The sequence below is a fragment of the Gopherus evgoodei genome, chromosome 11 (genome assembly GCF_007399415.2).
Source record: "Gopherus evgoodei ecotype Sinaloan lineage chromosome 11, rGopEvg1_v1.p, whole genome shotgun sequence".
Lineage (NCBI taxonomy): Eukaryota > Metazoa > Chordata > Testudines > Testudinidae > Gopherus > Gopherus evgoodei.
This window is the reverse complement of record NC_044332.1, coordinates 34732103-34747398: the sequence shown is the minus strand read 5'-3', so window position 1 is coordinate 34747398 and position 15296 is coordinate 34732103. Positions and strand designations below refer to the sequence as shown.

At 40.6% G+C, this 15296-nt stretch overlaps 1 protein-coding gene across 1 annotated transcript in view; it reads left to right on the top strand.

Moving 5' to 3' along the window:
- The window catches only part of UBE2E3 (ubiquitin conjugating enzyme E2 E3), an 83709-nt gene that overhangs the window by 3967 nt on the left and 64446 nt on the right, over positions 1 to 15296 (top strand).

Here is a 15296-nt window from a genome sequence, read left to right as displayed (position 1 = left end):
AAACATTGTGTAAGGTAAATTGAACAATTGTCTGGGAACATTTGATAAGGTATCACAAAGTCTGGATTTTCAAGTACATGTAGTAGTTGTCTCGTTGAGATTGATATGAATGGTAGAGTTTGTTCAGTAGATTTTTCTGTAGAGGTTCATTGTGTATTTTAAAGTCAGTGTTATATAAACTTCCAAATGTACTGAAGCTTTGAAGTTACTGCTTGTACGCAATTTTAACTTACCTTTTGCGTGCTGAGATATATGAAAGTGATGTTACGATGCTCTAAAATTTAGATAAATAACTGTATGAGATTTATTTTTTACAGTTTTATCTTATTACAGTGGTTTAGAGTAAAGCTGAAGTATTACATTTAAAGTTTCTGTCTGTTGGCCAGAGACTGTATTGTCTTGATACATGGTGTTTTAAGGAAATTCCCCAGTGGACTGGGAGACTGTTGGTAGTTTTAGAAAATGAAATTAGAGTGTATGAGAGATTAGTGATTTATGCAGTCTTAAAGAAAATTAAGACTAGTGTGGTGCACAGTCGATAAGAAACTTAAATGGTAACAATTGACTAAACTAACTTTTTATCTTTAAAACTTGCTGAAAAATTATCAGCTGTGATGCCATATTTATTTTAAGAAAAGATTTCATGTTGACTGTAAGCATCCAATGTTGAAATCTATAATAAATCTTCTTAAGTTTAAATAAGATACCTAATTTAATGTTACCTTTCTATTATACATATTTCAGCAGGCTGCCTGTGCATAAAGTGTACTTAGTTTAACAGATACTGTACAATGCCAGCATTGCTCATATGTGAGAATACTGAAAACGTTCTGGAGTTTTTGATATATTGAGTAGTTGGAAGACTTTGGTAAAAGGAGTTTTTACAATTCAGTAAAGATGTATTTTTTTCATATTTTTATCTGGATGACTGGGATTTATCGCAGCTTTGTTCTTTTATTTGACTCTTACGGTCAGGGTGTCTTATCCGGAGAGGTCCGTGCCATGAATGCCCTGTAATAGTCTTATGTATATGTGTGTATGGTCACTGTCTTCCCTGATCAAAGCAGTATGGCTCTCCAGTTCTACATCCTCTTCATGTTAGTGCTATCAGAGACCAAAAGGTGGCATGGTATGGGAGAAAGAGTATTACAAGGAAATAAGCCAGAGGTACTTCACCTTTTAATTTCAAAGCATGTGTTGCTCTTTACCCATTTTGGGCACATTATGTGACAACTGACTTTCAGAAGGTGATAATTACCCTCTGCTGTAACATCTGATATGAGCATATTTAGACTCTGGGAAAATTTGCTCCTCTGGTATCAGTTTAAGTATATCTACATAAATAAAGTCTTCAGGGTAGATATGGAAACCATTGTTAAGAACTAGGGAAAAAAATAAACAAAAACATTTAAAATTATTTGAATTTCTCTGAGAGTACGCAGAAAAAATATTTTTGGCCAGTGAAGAAAATCTATTATTCTATTCATATGTGTCTCATATGTATTATATTTAAAGAGAAAGTGCACCATTTCCCTCAGTGCAACTGTTTGGCAAGTCCCTTCCACCTTGTGTAAGATCAGCAATACATGCGAAAAAGACCTTGGCATCCCTCTAGAGACAAGTCAGATTTTTGAGATGAACAGTTTGGGAAGAGCATTCCATTGACTCCAGGAGTACCATGGATTGGAACTTAAAACAGTTTTTTCTTCTTTTTTTACAAAAAGCTTTTCTGTTAGGAAATGAATGCAGCATTTTGTTGCATGTAGAACAGTGAAGCGGAAGACATCATATATCTTCTTATAGCACAGATTTGGCAGCACAAACTGACACAGCAGGTGCATGATATACCTTAATTGCTCTGTGTGCAATAAGCAATAAAATGCTCTATCACTCCTTGCATATTTGAGGGAAATGTAATTTCTTGGAGATAGGGAAAAACAACATCAGTTAGTTTTAGGCCTGTAATATAAGTTGTATGTGTGTTTAAAAAGTTAGAGAGCTTTGCTAGTCATTAAAAATGTCCAGAAGATGTTTCTTAATGTTAATGAAGAGTGTTTTTTTCAATTTGACTATAAATGTGCCTGTCTTATTTGCAACCATAATATTGCAAGATCACGGCAGCAAGTAATACAAAATTGAATGGTAACAAAAATGACTCACTGTACAAGCAGAAATGGTAAAAATAAAGTAGATTTCTAAAATTCCTTAGTTCTAATAAGGTGATAGTACTACGTGAAAGAAAAAGTATTAGTGTTTAGCAGGATAAAGTACAAGGGTTGAATGATATTTATCCATTGTGTAATGTATTTTGTGTAATGTGTTAACAATTTTGGTAAAAACTATTGGGGATAATCATGGAATAATCTTTAGTTGGTGCTCAGTAACTGAGCATGGTACTGTACAAACTGCTTTCTATGCCATTTAAAACATGTTACTCGTGTTAAGTGTAATTGTATTAGCTAATGAATATTCAATGTTCAGCAGACACTTAAGGGTCTCAGTAAGTAAGTCTGGTCTGCATTTACCTGGCCTAAATTTTTCTATTTGTTACAGCTCTGTTAGCAGTACAGGGTTACAGACAGGAAGATGGCTTTAGGTATTAGCACAGACCTGCACAACTCATAAAGCGACGAGGGCCATATTACTTCAAAGAAAACAGCTGAGGGCCGAACCGCCCCCCAGTCCTGCCGACACCCTTGCCCCCCAGCGCTGCCAAGCCCCCCCCAAAACACAACACTCCCCCCCCCGCACCGCGGAAATAAATCCTCCTTCCCCAGCGCTGCCCCCACCAAAACAGTGGTATTGAACCTTGGTAATATGTTATAGCGGGCCCCTAAGGTAGTATAATTAAGGTAAAATAAAAATGTCTTTTTGTTGGAAGTAGAATAAGATGTTCCCCCAACTTTGTAATCGTCCTGTTGAATGAATGAGGTGTGAATGAGGAAGGCATGGAAGGCAGCACCTCCAGACAGCTGCAATACTTGGAGAGGGGATAGGAGCCAGACCAGATCAGTAGGACAGGTCAGCCACTGACTCCTTGCTCGTCTCCTCAGCCCCCCTCACCCTCCCGGTTCGCCTACTCACCCCCCACCACTGCCCGCCCGCCTCCTCAGCCCCTCTCCCTTGCTGCCGACTCACCTGTCCCCCTCTTCCCCCCGCTCACCTCCTCAGCCCCCCACCCTTCCGGCTCGCCTCCTCACCCTCCACCTCTGCCCGCCCCTTCAGCCCCCCTCCCTCACCTGCCACTTGCCTACTCACCGCCCGCGGGCCGCACAGTGAGCCCGCCTACTCACCGCCCGCGGGCCGCACAGTGAGCCCGCCTACTCACCCCCCGCGGGCCGCACAGTGAGCCCATGCAGGCCGTATGCAGCTCCCAGGCTGCATGTTGAGCAGGCTTGTATTAGCACATAAGCCACTGACGTGCATACGTCTGTCTGATTTAACACAAACCAGAATACACTTTTGTTCCATTTGTAGCATTGGGTAAAAAAAAGTTACTTAAGTACAAAATATGAAATGCACTAAAATTACAAATGAAAAAAAAAGCTTAAGAAAACTAGCCCTCTGTAGCTAGACTCATGTCTGACTGGTGCGCAGACCTAAATTCAGGAACAAGAAAAGTGTGGCTTTCCCCTGGCTGGTTAAACCTTCCCACAGCCACATCTGCAGCATCTGTTTTGAAAACATGCTAAAGTCGTAAGTGAGATCCACATTGCTTGAGTGCTCAGGGTTGCCCTTTGGTTTCTATTTAAGGTACTTGGTAAAGGCTGTACCCTGCTCAATCATGTCACACTCTGAACTTCTGACTTCAGTAGGATTTCCCCAAGTGCAATGATGGCAGGATAGGGCTCCAGAAATCTATGTTAAAATAAAGATTCAGATTTAAGCAACAAATGCAAGGAAATTAAGTGGCACTTTATCCTTAAGACCGCTCGTGTGTCTAAAGACAGGAGTCTTAGATGAATGATTCCAAGATATACTGTAGTACTAGGACACAGAGAGAGATTGAAGACAGAGAACCTTAATGCCAAATTTTTCTTGCTTTTGTTGGCTTAACTCAATATCTTTCTGTTTGATGCAGTGTGTTGTATTTAATGTCTTTTGTGTATTTCACACTATAAAGCAAGGTTAAAAAAGGCCCTTCTTACCCCATTGCATCTAGGCAGCTCTGTTTCAAACCATGGCCAAATGCTCAAACATGCTTCAAGGTATGGAAGTGTGCCAAATCTCACCTTTATACATTTTCAGAATAGTATTAACAAGGCTCCTTTTCTCATAATGCATTGTAAATCCATGTTGCTGAGATTTTCTTATAGGTTTGTTGCATGTCTGGAATAACTTTTTAGTGCATAGCACAAAGCTATTCTAGAATGGAAGTCCCCACTCCTTAGTTAAGGGTGCACCTGAGCCTGCAATTCTGAAATGTGGAGTTCAGAGGCTACAGCTGAAAGGGAATGGGGGAAGGCTGGCTTTGTGTCACTGTTGTACTTTCTGGATTCTTGTTGTTCGTTGGCACAACTTAGAGCAGTTCCTAGGATGCTGTAAATTTCAGCAGCTTTCCACAATTGCTGATGAGCTGCTCTGCTGGTCCGGAATAGCTGGAGTGCACATTTTCCTGTTTTCTTTTCTTCTCCTGCTTTCCATTCCAAAATTAATCAGGGCTTGTCTATGGAAGAAAGTTGCACCAATTTAATCTAACAAATGAATTTGAACAGCTTTAGTTACACTGGTGCAAGTATAACTCATGCCTGCTTGGTGTGGCACTCTGCCCTCCTTTAGTGGCACCTAGACCAGCTAGAGATTGAGTCTGCTACAGCATTAGCTAGTGGTAAAATCTCATGCCCTAAGCTTCAAAGGTCCCAGGTTCGATCCCGCCTGCTAGCGACTGGGGTCTGTTGGCAGGGCTGGAACTTGCATTTAGGCGGCTTAGGCAATCGCCTAGGGCGCCAGCATTATTAGGGGGCAGCATTTTGCTGGAGGGGACGGCAGGCAGCTGCGGTGGAGCTGCCGCAGTGATGCCTGCGGACGGTCGGCTGCTCGCGCGGCTGCGGTGCACCTCCCGCAGGCACGACTGCGGCAGCTCCACCGGAGCTGCGGGAGCAGCCGACCGGCCGCAGGCAGGACCGCGGAGCTGGGGGACCAGCGTGCGGAGCGGCGAAATGACCGTGCGCCTAGGGCGCTCAAACTCCTAGCGCCGGGCCTGTCTGTTGGCATTACACAAGGCCTTTGTTGACACATTTATTTCAGTTTAACTGTGGGGGAAGATGGGGTTGTTTTAGCTTCAGTTGACTGGGAACAGAAAACAAGACTGTCCACCAGAGGGCTTGCCTGGCCTAGTGTAACTAATTGGGTTTAAAAACATCTTGAATTTAAACAGGTGCAACTTAAACAGGTAGACCAAGCCGTAGTTTCAGAACTCTGCACTGCTTTTCTAGCATAGTCCTCACACCCAGTGCTTACAAATTTTTATCAAGACACCTGATAGATAGAGGCCTAAATGTAGTGGGCAAAGACTGCAAATGGAAGTGTCTAAGGACAATGCCCAAATCAGATAGTCAAACTCCTCCCTTCCTAGTTGTTGGAAAAGTCTCACTGGGATGCTATCCTTGTAATCTGCTGAAGGCTCCATCTTTTGTATCAGCCTCTGACTTTGAGACAACCTCATCTCTCAGGCTACTGAAAAGGAGCAGGAACATTTTCCTTCTGTATCTGTTCTCACACTGCTGCTGCTTTTGCTGTGAAGTGATGGGAGCTCTGCTCCTGTACCTTTCCCTAAATGTGTTGGCTGAGGAAGATGATAGTGGGTCTGCTATCTTGTGTAGCCTCGATTTTCCACCTAAATGAATAGCTATGGTGTCCATGTTATAGACTCCCAAACAGTAGCAGAATAAAATTTCTCTGTTTCACTGATGTCCACATTTTTCTGAGTGCCAACAGTTTTCACTCAGCAGCTTAGGAAAGTTCTAAGTAGCAGCAGCAACACTGGAGCTGTCTTTCTGCAATCTTGGGAAGACAGCATAGCAATGGTTAACACACTTCAGATTTGGAGAATTTTCTTTGCAACAGTAGGTCTAGAAATTTAAATAAAAGGTTTGAATATGTAAAAGTTGTTGGACATACCAGGGAAAATTCCTACTCATCATAGATACAAACAGATTTTTCCAATAATAGTTTCTTGTTACAAGAACAGTGATAGACTGCAACAAAAGCTGTCCTTAGCCCTGCTTAAACTCGCAACAAAATTCATCATTTGTGAGCCATTCATTTTAAATTATCAGTGTACAGAATTGCTTTGAGGTTTTCCCTAGCTTTGTTTTTAAATAAAGCTCTTCCTTAGTTACCTTCGTTTTATGATTACTTTATTACTTATACGTCCCTTGAAATAAGCTCTTCCATGCAGATTTTCAGTTATGTTGCTTGTATAATTAGCTTTAAATTAGTGTATAAACTTCATATTTTAAAATGTGAAGGATTTTTGCGAAAGAAATTTACATATGGTCTCTGCCTTCATCTAGTTGATTTAAGTGATATGTAATTTGTACCTGTGAACATTGGTGTGTCTACATTAAAATAACAGCAGCCTACTCGGTTTACAGTTTGTCATATGTCTAAACAAGAGAGTTGCATGCCAAAGACTGCCTTTAGCCCATACTATACAATTAGTAACAAGAGACTTGGGTTTTGTTATATTACCTTGTGTAATGGTAGTACTGTAGCGTGCATTGCAGTACAGTGCAGCAGGACTCTGGTTTTTCCAAGTATTTCAGCTTTTGGCTAGTAGGTACTTTCAATATTTCAGTACCACTGCTTAGTTCTCAGGCACCCTTTGTCCCTCTGTTAGGGCTTTAAAACTTGCCAGTTTACTACTAAGGAGTCCATTTGGTAAGCCAATGAGTGCATCCCATCCTGAATTGTGTGATCAGAAGGGAGCGGAATGCTGGCCCCAGGATAATTGTGTTCTGCCCTTACCAGAGGGCTCAGCTCTGGGAGAGAGTGAGATCTACTGGGAATTCTCATGGAGCTTTACAGAGGAATGCTTCTTGTGTGCCATTGTGGCTCTATGCCACTCAGTTCAATGGGACCTTACTGGTATTACAGGTTATACAAGTGTTGTCAAAGTACAGAAGGTATCTGTGAAAAGTAAGATCTGCCCACAGTAGGGCAATCACTGTTTGGGTTTGATCCCCTCAGTGCATTTTTCAGTAAAATCTTTTCCTGACCTGTTAGCACAATGCTACCACCACCAATCCTCCTTCTGACTTTTGGCTTAGTGGGACATTGCCACTGCTGATGGTTGACAGCTGTAGTGGCCCCTTAGAGCTGTTGGTAGTCTGGGGTGTATGGGCAGAGATGGCTACAAGCCACCTTTCTGCTCAGCCTCAGGTCTGGATCTGGCCCTATATAATTTTCACTAATATCTTCTGTACCAGCCTTAAATACCAGTAGTGATGGTGCCTTGACTAAAACAAGTAGGGTTCTTAAAGTTAAAATGTTCCTGATATTTATCTTAAAACTTCACCTGCTTGTCCTACCATCTTCACAGGCTATGAATAAATCCTTTCCTTCATGTGTGTTATCTTGAAGCTGTTGATCGACTGTGATCTGATCCCCCTAGTCATCTTGTTTCTCAGTAAATCTAATTCCCTCCATCTCTCGTCCTATGTTTTATCCTCCAGTATCATTTTTGTTTTTCTTCTTTGTCTTTTCTTTAGTTTACTTACATATCATGGTGAGAGCAGAGCGCGTATTCTAGGTACAAGCACATCAAGACTCTATAAAGCAGCACCAGTACTTCCCTAGGTACAGAAGTGTATGAATATAAAAGGGAGTCATATCATAGAATAGCACTGGCTTTTGATGGGAATTTCACACTACAGGCTAATTTAGTTATTACTCATTATCCTTCATCATCCTTCTCAGACGTGCTGCTTTCTAGATACAGTAACTGTCCTTCAATTTTGCATTTATATTGTTTATTTCCTCTGATTGGCAAAAGCTTTCAGATTTGTGTTACATTGTTTGATACCACTTGGTACTGAAAATCTGAACTGTAACATTAAACAGCTCCCAGTACAGAGAGGAGTTGATTAGGACATGTAAGAATGTGTAATGGGAAGATCCACCAAAATGCCTTTGTTGGGGTTAGGGATCCTCTGTGGTGGGGGAACAAAAGCAAAGAAATAGCAGCCAAAAATGAATGCAATATCAGTTATACAATGCCTTTCATCCAAAAGGAAGACTTCCTTACCACTGTAAAAAAAAAAAAAAAAAGAAGAAGAAAAAAAAAGAGAGACACCCTTTGTATAATTACTATACCAGTTGGGCACCAGAAAAACAAAGATATGAGGCAAAGCTTTCAGTGTAGTCTGTGAATATATATTATATTTGAATGTTATTTTGAACAGTATATTTCTGGATACATTCTTACCAATAGTATTTTGCTCGTGTAAATGTGACCCTTTAAGGAAAAGGGTCACATTCCACAAAACACACACAGTTCTTATTCAAACAAACGTTTAAATACTTGTAGCATTGGTACAGCTGTAATGATAGGCTGTCAGTTCTATCTGAGATACTTTCTTCATCATTAATCTCTTCAGAAGGTAAATCAATGGGTTGCAACCATTTAAAGATATATTTATCTAATGATAACCTTAATTCAGCTCTAATAATTACTTCTCTCAAGGAATTTCTTGTTTAGTTTTTTTTTCTTATAACAAGGACTCAATTTTGTAGGATTAGACTAAACCAGTGAAGAGTGAGATAATTTAGTGCAGCAATCACAGATCAAATATGTTTGCCCATTTGTACCAACTGCCTGATTCTATTATCTTACTTTGTGAATAGTCAGTGGGAGTACTTAAGCAGTAAGGTATAAAACGCACTCATGATCTGAGGAAGGAGTACCAGTATATATGTAATCTGTAGAAAAAGTGTGTTATTACTTCATAGATTTTTGATTAACTGAAGAGTGGAAGATGGCTCCAAAATATAGCAGTAAGAACCACATACATCATGTTCTCAGCAATACAGTTTTTTGTTAAGGAATTATACATTATCCTCTTGAATGTATGTATTAAATATAAAAACTTCCTAGTCTTCTTCCACTTAAACTTTTTTCTGTGCAGAGGTTTGGTAACTACAACTATTTTCCAACATCTTTTTCTGAGCAGTTATTCTTTGTCATGTACTTTCATGTTTAGTTTAGCACCTTGCAAGGTATAGAACAAGATCCTGCAAAGAGTTTTGTACATGATTAACTTCACTCATATGAGTAGTCCCAGAGAAACAGTGAATTACGATAAACTGAAGAAATATAAAAGCCAGCAGGACTAGTTATGGAAGTAAAGCTTTATAGTTTATAGATTCCAAGACCGGAAGGGAGCATTATGATCTAATCTGACCTGTATAACACAGACCATAGAACTTCCTCAAAATAATTCCTACAGCAGATCTTTTAGAAGAACATCCATCCTTGATTTAAAAGTTGTCAGTGATGGAGAATCCACCATGCCCATTGGTAAATTGTTCCAATGGTTAATTACTTTTAGTTAAAAATTTACACCTTATTTCCAGTCTGAATTTGCCTAGCTTCAGCTTTCAGCCATTGGATCATTTTATACCCCTCATTAAGTATCTGTTCTTCACATAGGTACTTATTAACTGTAATCAAGTCACTCTCTCTTTGTTAAGCTAAATAGATACATAAGTGTTTGTTGGATCGGGCCCTTATTATGTAAGCAGCATCCACACTTTCCCTTTTATATATGCTGTGAAATATAGCTATCATTTAGTCAAAGGCTTCATAAAGCTGGTGTCAATCTTCATAGGTACACCTCTACCCTGATATAACGTGACCTGATATAACATGAATTTGGATATAATGCAGTAAAACAGCACGGAGGGAGTCCCAGATTAGATAGTTTTAACAGATATATTTTTAATCTTATTTTGTTTGATAAGATTTTTAAAATTTAAAGAAATGTGTTCTCAGCATTAAAAAATCATTTTTTCAAATACTCATTTAATAGTTTACATAAAGGTCCTTCAGACACTTTGATAATACTGATTAATCTTGTATATTTTACACTCAAGTTGTGTATTAATCAACATCAGCAGTCTTTCACACTTACTGTTTAATAAACAGTATATATGGTCAGGTTGGAGCACACTGAATACATCTCCATCACATTGTTTTGCCTGTGAATCTCAGGGTATGTCTACATCTACAATTTTGCAGCGCTGGTTGTTACAAGCTGTATTAGTACAGCTGTATAGGGCCAGCGCTGCAGAGTGGCCACACTTACAGCAACCAGCGCTGCAAGTGGTGTTAGATGTGGCCACGCTGCAGCGCTGTTGCACACCGCGGGGAAGGAGACCTGCTTGGAGGGGGGGTCGGGGAACGCCAGAGCACGCCGCGGGGCTGGATACCTGCTTGGAGGGGGGGTCGGGGAACGCCAGAGCACACTGCGGGGAAGGAGACCTGCTTGAAGGGGGGGGTTGGGGAACGCCAGAGCACACCGCGGGGAAGGAGACCTGCTTGGAGGGGGGGGTCGGGGAATGCCAGAGCACACCGCGGGGAAGGAGACCTGCTTGGAGGGGGGGTCGGGGAATGCCAGAGCACACCGCGGGGAAGGAGACCTGCTTGGAGGGCAGTGGAGTTTGCTTAATTACCAGAGAGGCTTCCTCAGGTATGCTGGGATACCTGCTTATTCCACGGAGGTCAACAAAAACGCTGGTGAGTGTCTACACCTGATGACCAGCGCTGGTGGTCCAGCGCTGGATCCTCTACACCCGAGGCACGACCAGGTGTACGGCCAGCGCTGCAAACAGGGAGTTGCAGAGCTGGTAATGCCCTGCAGGTGTGTACACATCCTAAGTTGCAGCGCTGTAACCCCCTCACCAGCGCTGCAACTTTGTAGTGTAGACAAGGCCTCAGTTCAGAGAGTTGGAGTTGCCACTTCCTGTCAGTTCAAGCTTTCTGTACGTGGGAACATTTAAGAAAATTAATCTGAATTAACTGAAGGTGTGAATTTGAAGTGCGTTAGTTAAACTTCATTGAACCCCTGTGTAGACAGTCCCATTCAGAATAAAAAGTGGCCTTAATTCCCTTTATTTTAAGGCCACTTCAGTTGTGAATGAAAGCCTCACACAGGTGTTTCATGTAGATTAACTAAACTACTTTAAATTCACACTTTTAGTTAATTTGGATTCATTTGCTTGAGTATCCCCATGTAGACAAGCCCCTAGCTTATTTTCTGGTTCAGGCCTGGGCTGGAACCACTCTTTTGATTATATACTGTACTATGTCTTGTAGAGACTGACCAAACTTTCTTTAAGGATCTTCTCAATAGAGATAGTGAAGAATATTTTCACTGTGTTTAGGATTTAAATTAGCACATCAAAGGAGCAAAGTGTTACTCTCTGAACCTTCCTATAATAATAACATTTGTTATCACATCTGTAGCATAATCATTCAGTAACAATACTAAATCCTGTAATTTAAAAACACCTCAAAAATTATTCAAATACATGTTTCCAGTCCTTACATCACACAATGGAACAGCAAATCTCTTTTCACAGATTCCAAGGCCAGAAGAGACCACTGTGATCATCTAGTCTGACTTCCTGTATAATACAGGCCAAAGAACTTCCCCAGAATAATTCTTGCATTCCCCATTAAGAGCTTAAGATACCAAACAGGTTGCTTCTGGGGAATTTTGACCTCTGTTCCTTTTTGCCCGCCCACCCCCCCCCTTTGGGCAGGGGGAGGGACTGGGTCCAGTCCTACAGTCTTTGCACACAGAAAATTGATTGGATTAGCATCACAGAGTAGATAGGTCTCCACTGCATCGCTAGCTTGAGTGCCAGCAGCACTTAAGCTTCAAACCGAAACCTCCTGCTGGGCCAGCCACCTCAAGTTTACAGTGCCAGTGAACTTGAGCTAAAGATTTGGGACAGGAGCTGAGTTAGGGGCAACACTCAAGGTGTATCTTGAGCTCATCCTGCAGTGAAGATGACAAGACCTGAGACATCAGTGAGACTGCATGGACACAAGGGCCACTCATCCTGATCAGATGGCAGGATGGGGGCTTTATTCAGGTGTCTGAATGATTCCTTAGGAGAATGTAGCTCCAATTTCAGTGAGGAGAATCCAGTGGAGAATCATCCCACAGGAGGGAAGCAGTAGAATTCAGAGAATTTTTCCCACAAGGTGAAAATGTTAAGATAGATTTAAAAAAAACAATAACGAAGAAACAGCCACAATTTAATCTGCCACTGTGTGTAAAGAACAGTTTTTTCCATTCATTTTCTGCTTTCCTGTGTGGTGACCTATAGCACGGGTTTGATATTTTCCTCTCTATAATCTACAATAATCAATGGAAAAATGTTTACTTCTGTTTGCATTTTAAAGAGAATTTGGATTTTAAATGCTTTGCAAAAAATGAATCTGAACAAGTATATTATAATTAGTAGTAATATGAAAGGAGATATATATACACATTTCTGTCTGCTGACATTTGTCATTGGAAAGCAGCTATTAGCATAGCTTCTATTTAAGCAAAGGGTGATCAGCTAGTGTTTTTCACTTCATCTCCATGAAGACTTTCATACAGGTTGCAGTACACAAGAGGAGGCTAAGATATGTATACCAAATTACACAATCCAACAAACCCTCAGTACACAAAACCCACTTTGATTTCTGTGGTTGGACTTCTGTGCACAGAGGGCTTGCTTGACTGATTTCCAGCTTTATTTTCTGTCTAAAGGAAAAGTGAAGATGAGGTCTTTGTTAGTAGAATAGAATCCATCTACAGTGAAAAATGTAAGCAATGCTATAGTCCCATGAAACGGAACTTAGGTGAATTCAACCTGCTTTATGCCAAATACAGTTTCTGACTGGGCACACAATTTCTCACATGAAAGGAAAAATACTGTATTATCTAAGACTATGCAGACAATAGCTCTTGGGCAGTAAACGTTACAGGGAAAGCTTAACATTGAAGTACAAACATAGTACGTGACTACAAACAATTTTCTTTGCCAGAAAAGTAGTTTTCTTCCAGCTGGGTACTTAGAAATATGTAGTAGTTATTGTAGTAGCCAGTGTCACACTCCTCTCCTCTCTCCAAGTCTTTAATGTGGCATTTATAGTATAGAGGGTATAAAATAGAAACATAACTGATTTTTTTTAAAGTGAATTTCAGCTGCAGAAAGCGCTAGCTAATAGTCTGTCTGATTTGGTTAATATTTAAATCCAGAATCCAAATTCACTGCTGGCATTAGAGTTTCTCAGTGGAACTGCATCCAACAACACCAGCTGTTGGTTTGGCCCCAACAGTGGTAATTGAATTTTGCATCTAAGAGGCAGATTGCTGAAAGGGAGCAAAGCAGAAAAATAGCACTGATTCATTTACACATATGAGAAATACAAAAGCAGAAATGTTATATAAAGTATTACTGCTAACACAAAATACATCAAAATTTAAATAAAGCAAGTAGTCTCCGGAAGAAGTAAATTTTAGAACAAAATTCTTTAAGGAAGTTGTTCTCTTTAAAATGTTTTCAATGTCTGTTTATGCTTCATTGTTTGTAATTTTTCCAGATTAGCATAATTATCAGTTCTAGTCATTTTTGCCATTTGACAAACATGGTGGCTTCTTAGCAATAAAAAAGAAAATGTAATGGAATTAAGGTCATACCCGCTCTAGAGAGGAAGGTGCAGTTGCTAGTTGTAAATGGCCACTTTAGGCCTGCAGCTGGCTGGTTCTGCCAAATATAAAGGGCCAGCCTCCCATAGAGCATGCTGGGAAAAAATCCCTATAAGACCACAAACCTGCTGTGGTAAGAGTCAAGTAATTAAAAAAAGGGCATTCAGGTGTGTGTTAGTTCTTATACTGCAAACATATTTTTCTTAGAAGGCAATATAGTGTGGCAAAAGACTTTTTATATTAATGATGTATCACAATATCTCTTAGTTAAGTTGGGCTATCAATGAATTATTGTTCCTAAGTTTGCAAAAGAATAAAAATTGAGGTTTTTTTAATAGGTCATTTGGTCCCCAGTAGATTCTAACTGTTGTGAAGTAGATTAAATCTGGGAACTAAACTTTGTGGGGCCCTTTTCATGTTGCACCTTCTGTGTCTGGGAACATGTAAAACCAGACCTTCATCCTGCAAGCCTATAAATGCCTGCACAAAGTGTGAACCTCCTGGAGGATGTAAAGATTAAACCATGTGTATGAGTTTGCAGGATTGAGGCCGTACTTACTTTTTGTCTACCAAATATAAGACTGTTCCCAATATTAAGAGTTCTTTAAATGTATTAAAGCATTTAAACCACTAGAATTTATTTTTCTGACTCTTTTTAACATACAAAATACCTGTATCTTGCCCTTTCTTTTTAAAGCAGTTTCAATTAAAACATTTTAGTCTTCTCCTTCTGCTGCATTTGTGTTGCAGTAAAGAAGCTCCATGCAGGGGCTTCACAGAGGAATCAGCATTTCTGTCAGTTCTTTAATCTTTGGGGAATGTTATGTAGATCCCATATACACTTTTTTTTTTTAGAAGTCTAATATTTTCAAAATCCCCTACCAACTATTTCCTTTATGCTATTGTGAGTCTTTTCCTGTGGATAAAAGTGGCTGTGGCATACTGCAAAGGTCTGCTGCTAAATGTCTGGGTCCAGGCCCTCATGAGAAGTACATTTGTATATTTAATTTCACTGTCTGGATTTGAGGAGCCCCCCTGAGACGTCTGTGGGTCCCTGATACTCTGCAATAAGTTGGACCTGAATTCTGCAGCTATGTCCTTGCATGTTATAGTGTAATGCTGAGAGACCCTGGTCGTCAGCAGGCTGGATCGAACCTGGGAGCTCTGGATCTTAGTGCATGAGCCTCTACCACATCAGCCAAAAGCCAGCTGGCTATTAGCTAAGGCTGTAGAGCAGACTCATTTTGTCTCTCTCTCTCTCTGTAAGGGTACGTGTATACTACCCGCTGGATCGGTGGGTAGTGTTCGATGTATCAGGGTTCGACTTATTGCGTCTCATGTAGACGCGATAAATCGATCCCCGAATCAACGCCTGTACTCCACCTTGGCAGGAAGAGTAAGCGGAATTGACGGGGGAGCCATGGTGGTTGACTCACCGCCGTGAGGACAGCGAGGTAAGTCGAAATAAGATACTTCAACTTCAGCTATGCGAATAGCATAGCTGAAGTTGCATATCTTAGTTGAACCACCCCACTAGCCGAGGCCTAAATGGTGTCCGTGCCACTAAATGGGACAGAACACCAC